This window comes from Pongo pygmaeus, chromosome 10, assembly GCF_028885625.2.
Source record: "Pongo pygmaeus isolate AG05252 chromosome 10, NHGRI_mPonPyg2-v2.0_pri, whole genome shotgun sequence".
NCBI lineage: Eukaryota > Metazoa > Chordata > Mammalia > Primates > Hominidae > Pongo > Pongo pygmaeus.
The window spans coordinates 49,728,718-49,735,771 of record NC_072383.2 but is presented as its reverse complement, the minus strand read 5'-3'; the positions used below and the strand labels follow the sequence as shown (position 1 = coordinate 49,735,771).

Genomic DNA, 7,054 nt, shown 5'->3' with positions numbered 1-7,054 from the left:
GGTGTACAAACAGTGATATTACTTGTAATATTTTATGGACATGTTTCTCCTAATATCGCAGGGGCTGTACACCTTGTAATATTATTCATAATATCCTAATGAAATGTTACCTCTAATGTCACAGGGGGTGTACACTGTATGATATGGTTCCCCATATTGTAATGGGATGTTACTCCTAATATCACAGGGAGTGTTCACACTGTGATGATATTCATAATATCCTAAATGGATGTTACTGCTAATGTCACAACACGTGTACATCCTCTGTATTTGTTTGTTATATCCTCAGGGGAGGTTGCTCCTACTGTCACAAGGGGTGTACTCCCTGTGATATTATTCATAATATCCTAGGTGGATGTTACTCCTCGTGTCACAGGGGCTGTGTGATATTATTCACAATATCCTAGAAAGATGTTACTCCCCAGGTCACAGGGGATGTACACCCTGTGATATTATTCGTACTGTCCTAGGGGATGTTACTCCAAATGTCACAGAAGATGTACACTCTGTGATATTACTCATAATGTGTCAGGGAAATGTACTCCTAATGTCACAGGGCATGTACACCCTGTGTGCACAGCCCCTGTGATGTTATTTGTACTATTCTCGAGGGATGTTAATCCTAATATTCCATATGCTGTTAACCATGTGGGAACACCTTTGTGGTATTATTCCTAACATACTAGAAGGATGTAACTCCTAACATCACATGGGGTATATGCCATGTGTATACACATTCTGTGATATTATTCATAACATCCTAGGGAGATGCTACTCCTAGTTTTACAAGGTGTGTACGTTATGTGTGCACACCCCCTCTGATGTTATTCATAATATTCTAGGGGAATGTTGCTGCTAATGTCACAGGGAGAGTACGCGATGTGTATGCAACCCTGGTAATATTATTTATAATATCTTGGGGGGATGTTGCTCCTAATGTCACCTGGAGTGTACACCATGTATGTACACCTTCTGTGATATTATTCGTAAATCACAGAAAAAGATTACGCCTAATGTAACAGGATGTGTACACCGTGTGCGTCAACCGCCTTTAATATTATTCGTAATATACTAGGGGGATGTGACTTTTAATGTCACAAAGGGTGTACAAAATGTCACAGGGTGTGTATGCCTTATGATATTATTCCTGATATCCAGAAGGATGTTACTCCTAAGGTCACAGGGGATGTACACCCTTCGATAATATTTGTAGTCTTATAGGGAGATATTCCTGTAAATCTCACAGTGGGTGTACAGTGTACACCCACTGTGAAATTATTTGTAATATCTCAGAAATATTACAGAGTTATAGCTCTCTGTGTTATATTAGAGAGCTATATCTCTCTAAGACAGCACAAATAATACCACAGTGGGTGTACCTCATGTGTGTACATCCACCGTGATATTATTTGTAATATCCATGGTAAACATTACATCTACTATCACAGAGAGTGTACTCCCTTTGATATTTTTCATACTATTATAGGGAGATATTGCTTCTAATATCAGAGTGGGTGTACACCATGCGTGTACATTCTGTGATATGATACCTTATATCCTAGAGAGATATCTCTCCGAATATCACAGTGTGTGTACACCTTGTGATATTATTCATAATATCCTAGAAGGATGTTACTCCTAATATGACAGAGGGTGTACACCCAGTGATATTCTTCGTAATATCCTAGGGAGATGTTACTCCTAATATCACATGGGGTGTACACCCATTATATTTTTCGTAATATTCTAGGGGGATGTTACTTTTAAAGTCACAGTGGGCGTACACCCTGTGATGTTGTTCATAATATCCCAAGAAGATGTTACTCTTAATGTCACATGGGGTGTACACTCTGTGATATTCCTCGGAATATCTTATGGGGATGCTACTCCTAATGTCACAGGCTGTGTACACCCTGTGATATTATTCGGAATATCCACAGAGATGTTACTTTTGATGTCACAGACGGGGTCCACCCTTTGATATTTTTTGTCATATCTTAAGGAGATATTACTTCAAATATCACAGTAGGTGTACACCCACTGTGATGTTATTCACAATACCCTAGGAGATATAACTTTTAATATCACAGAGGGTGTACACACTATTTGTGTATCCTAATATCCTAAAAATAAATAGGACACCTGATATCACAGTTGGCGTACACACTGTGATATTAATCGTAATATTCCAGCTGGATGTTACTCCTCAGGTCACAGGGGGTTAATACCCTGAGACAGTATTCCTCATATTCCAGGGTGGTGATACTCCTAAAGTCACAGGGTGTGTACCCCCTGTGATATTATTTGTCCTATTCTAGGGGGACATTACTTCTAATGTCACAGGAAGGTACATCCTGTGATATTATTCATAGTATACGAGAGGGATATTAGTACTAATGTCACAATGCATGTACACCTTGTGATATTATTCATAATATCCTAATATCACAGGGGGTGTGTTCCCTGTGATGTTATTCCTAATATCCTAGACGGATATTGCTCCTAACGTCACAGGCTGTGTACACCTTGTCATATCATTCATAATATACTAAAACTATGTTATTCCTCATGTCACAGGGGGTGTTCACCATGTGATATTATTCATAATAGTTTTGTGGGATGTTACTCCCAAAGTCACACGGGGTGTACACAGAGTCACACAGTGATATGACCTGTAATATTCTATAGAAATGTTACTTGTAAATCACAGGGGCTGTACCTCCTGTGATATTATTCGTCATATTCTAGGGGAACGTTACTACTATTGTCACAGGGAGTGTACACCCTGTGATATTACTCATCATATCCTAGCAGGATGTTACTACCAATGTCACAATGCGTGTACACCCTGTGACATTATTTGTAATATCCTAAAGAGATGTTACTACTAAGGTCACAATGTATGTACACCCTCTGATATTATTCGTTATATCCTCAGGGGATGTTACTCCTAATGTCACACGGGGTGTACTCCCTGTGATATTATTCATACTATCCTAGGGGGATGTTACTTTTGATGTCACCGGGGGTGTATATCATGCGTATTCAACGCCTGTGATACTATTCCTAATATCCTAGGGGCATGTTCCTCCTAAGGTCACATGGGGTGTACACCATGTGTGTACACCTGCTGTGATATTATTCATAATATCCTAGGGGAATGTTACTTCTGATGGCACAGGAGGTATACACCATGTGTGTAAACCACCTGTGTCATTATTCGTAATATCCTAGGGGGATGTTTCTTTTAATGTCACAAAGGGTGTACAAAATGTCACAGAAGGTGTACAGCTTGTGATGTTATCTGTAATACCCTAGAAGGATGTTACTCCTAATATGTCACAGGGGTGTACACCCTTTGATATTATTTGTAATCTCATAGAGAGATATTACTTCAAATATCACAGTGGATGTACACACATAGTGTATACCCTGTGATATTATTCATAATATCCTAGGGAGATACAACTCCTGATATCACAGTGCGTGTACCCCGTGTGTGTACACCCTTGATATTAGTCGTAATATCCAGGGTAAATATTACTCCTAATATCACACAGTGTGCACACCCTGTGATATTTTTCATAATATTTAAGGGAGATCCTGCTTCTAATATCACAGTGGGTGTACCGCATGTGTGTATACTCTGTGACAGTATATTTTATATCCTAGGGAGGTATCACTCCTAATATCACAGTGGGTGTTCACCCTGTGATATCATTCTTATTTGACCTTGCTGCCTTTTTTAACCCACACTACAAAAGGAATGGAACAGATAAGAAGATATTGAGATTAGACTGTGCTGCCGTGCCGCCGCCGCAGGACACTTTTAATATCCCTGTTTCTCAGGCTGTAGATAAAGGGGTTCAGCATGGAGGTGACCACTGTGTACATCACTGAGGCCACTGCACCCTTTCTCGGGGAAGATGACACATCTGAACTGAGGCACCCTCCAACACCTGTTCCATAAAATAAGCAAACAACTGACAGGTGAGACCCACAAGTGGAGAAGGCCTTATACTTCCCACCTGATGATGAAACCCTCAGAATGGAGGAAACAATTTTATAGTAAGAGAAAAGGGTCCCCGAGGTGGGAAGAAAACCAATGATGGCAGCAGGGAAATACATGATGATGTTATTGGTGAAGGTGTCACAACATGCAAGATGGGGGAGTTGAGAAGCGTCACAGAAGAAATTAGGAATTTCCACCTCCTTGAAGCAGGTCATTTGTAAGGCAATCAAGTTGTGCAGCTGGGAGTCTAAAAGACTGAGAAAAAAAAAAAAACAGCAAAACTAGGAAGCCACAGAAACACGGGTTCATGATGGCTGAATGATATAGAGGGTGACAGATGGCTACAAACCGGTCATAGACCATCACACTCAGGAGCATGTCTCTCTTCCATGCCTCCAAAAATGGCAAAGAGAGACATCTGAGTCAGGCAGCCTGCATAGGAGATGACTCTGCTGCGAGACTGGATGTCCACAATCATCTTGGGGACCGTGGTGGAGGTGAAACCGATGTCAGGCAAGGACAGGTTGGAGAGGAAGAAGTACATGGGGGTGTGGAGGTGGGAGTCAGGGCTGATGGTCAGGATGATGAACAGGTTCCCCAGCACCGTGACCAGGCACATGGACAGGAACAGCCCAGTGAGGACTGGCTGCAGTTCTAGATCCTCTGAGAGTTCTAGGAGGAGGAATATAGAGACATCTGTTAGATTCTGTGGGTCTGTACAGTTTGAACACCTTTTGCCTAGAAAAGAGGGTTGAAAAATCAGAAACAAGTAAACCAACACCCAGCATTGTGTCTGCATTTTGAATACAAGCAATTCACAAGTAATGTTTTCAGATTTCAGAGCAATCCACACTCAGGAATATTTTGCAGTTCTGACAAACTCAATTGTCTTATAATGCTTTCATCATTGATTTCTGTGTTATTCACTTCTTGCTGTACACACCTGCCTTAGAGACACTAGATTCAAGAATGTTCCAAGAACCAGATCATCATATATAACAAATTCGTAATTGCTAGAAAATACAGCCTATCTTTTCCGAAGAAAATTATGTAATAAAACCATTCTCTTCACTTTAAGAAAAAGGTTATCCTAATTAAAGGAAATTAAGAACTCAAATTTTTTTATTCTAATAGATTGATACAAATTCCCTTGATTTAGAACATTTATAAACACTGTATAACAGCTGAGACCATGCCATCTGGAAGTGAAATTAAAGTTAATAGTTCATAGGCAGAAAATAGTTCCACATGCCAGTTAGGTCCTAGTGATTTCATCATTATGTTTTCTGACTTTTCTCCTTCAAGAGAGTAATTGCTTACTCAAATCGGTGGGTCTTGTTTTAAAATTCATGTAAGCTATAACTCCTGTCCTTAGCTTAGGTGAACTTAGAGTTTTCATCAGAAAGTTTGGCCGGACGCGGTGGCTCACGCCTGTAATCCCAGCACTCTGGGAGGCCGAGGAGGGTGGATCACGAGGTCAGGACATCAAGACCATCCTGGCCAACATGCTGAAACCCCGCCTCTACTAAAGATACAAAAACTTCGCCCTGTATGGCAGCGTGCACCTGTAGTCCCAGCTACTCAGGAGGCTGAGGCAGGAGAACGGCTTGAACCTGGGAGGCAGAGGCTACGGTGAGCCAAGATCACACCACTGCACTCCAGCCTGGGCAACAAGAGCAAAACTCCGTCTCAAAAAACAAAAAACAAAAAGAATCAAGTAAGTCGAAGTCACACTGATGACAGCCAATTTTTGTGAACCAAGGAAGTGTCAATTCAATAATTAACATAGATTTTTACTTTTGCTATCTATCTCCTATGTGCCAAGCAAGATATAGGCTCTGGGGAATCAGAAACAAAAGAGACTCACTTGTTCCTCTCCCAATACTCAGTACTTACTGAGATAAGAACAAAATAAAATGTCCTGTCTGGAATGCAGGGAAACCAGAACTTCAGGTCAGGGGATATTTCCATTGAATTGTATGGAGTTTAAGCTTAAAATATTAACGAATGTATCTAAAATTCACTTTGCCTTTACTTTATGCATCCATCATAGAGATCACGCAGCGGGCACCCACAATCGGTTTAATCATCACTCACTTCCATTGGATCAACTAGAAATCAACTCTGATGAGAGTGCTGAGTCTCAGAGGATGGACATCTCACCCTTTGCCATACAGATAAGTAGAAAGGGTGGTATTCAAAATTAATGGCCAGACTCTAAGTCCCAGGTACTATACTTCATGGTCTTCCAACTCACAAAAAGTTGTGGGGGGTTTTTTGTTTTTGTTTTTGTGTTTTTGAGATGGAGTCTCGTTCTGTGGCCCAGGCTGGAAGTGCAGTGGAGTGATCTCAGCTCATTGCAACCTCCGCATCCCAGGTTCAAGCTGTTTTCCTGCCTCAGCCTTCCGAGTAGCTGAGATTACAGGCACCCGCCACTACGCCCGGCGAATTTTTTTCTATTTTTAGTACAGACGGGGCTTTACCATGTTGGCCAGGCTGGTCTTGAACACCTGACCTTGTGATTCGCCTGCCTCAGCCTCCCAAAGTGCTGGGATTACAGGTGTGAGCCACCGCGCCCAGCTTCAAAAAGTTTTAAGCAGAGCTCAGAGGTCTTAACCACAGGTACATCTGAGGAGCATTTTTGAAACGGTTTCCAGCTTCCTCAACAGGAACAGAAGCCAAACTCCGAATTTATGACTCCTTTGAGGAAGTGGAGAGCTGTAAGGAAAGCCAGGAACAGGAAGGGGCAAGGCAGAGATGCATCCCGAATGATCCTGTGCCAATTCTTTCTGGAATCTTTGATGTGATCTCAGCTGCCCTTTCTATATTTGACACAGTGATTGTGGCCCCCACTGGTCTAGCTGTGGTCTACAAGGAACCCCCAAAGGGAAGGGCACAGTGAGCAGGGGCATCGGCCTGAGTGACAAGGATTTGAGAGGGCAGGTTGGATGCAGGGAGAGGACTGGCCAAATGCCATGTGTCTGGACTTAGACTGCCTGGTTCAAACTGGACTTCACCCTTTTTGACTTCATGATCTGGTAC

The 7,054-nt window shown here is 41.8% G+C and overlaps 1 pseudogene; it reads right to left on the bottom strand.

Moving 5' to 3' along the window:
* Nucleotides 1-2,228: 2,228 nt before the first annotated feature.
* On the bottom strand, nucleotides 2,229-5,052 carry LOC129010200 (olfactory receptor 7E24-like; annotated as a pseudogene).
* Between the last annotated feature and the right edge of the window lie 2,002 nt (nucleotides 5,053-7,054).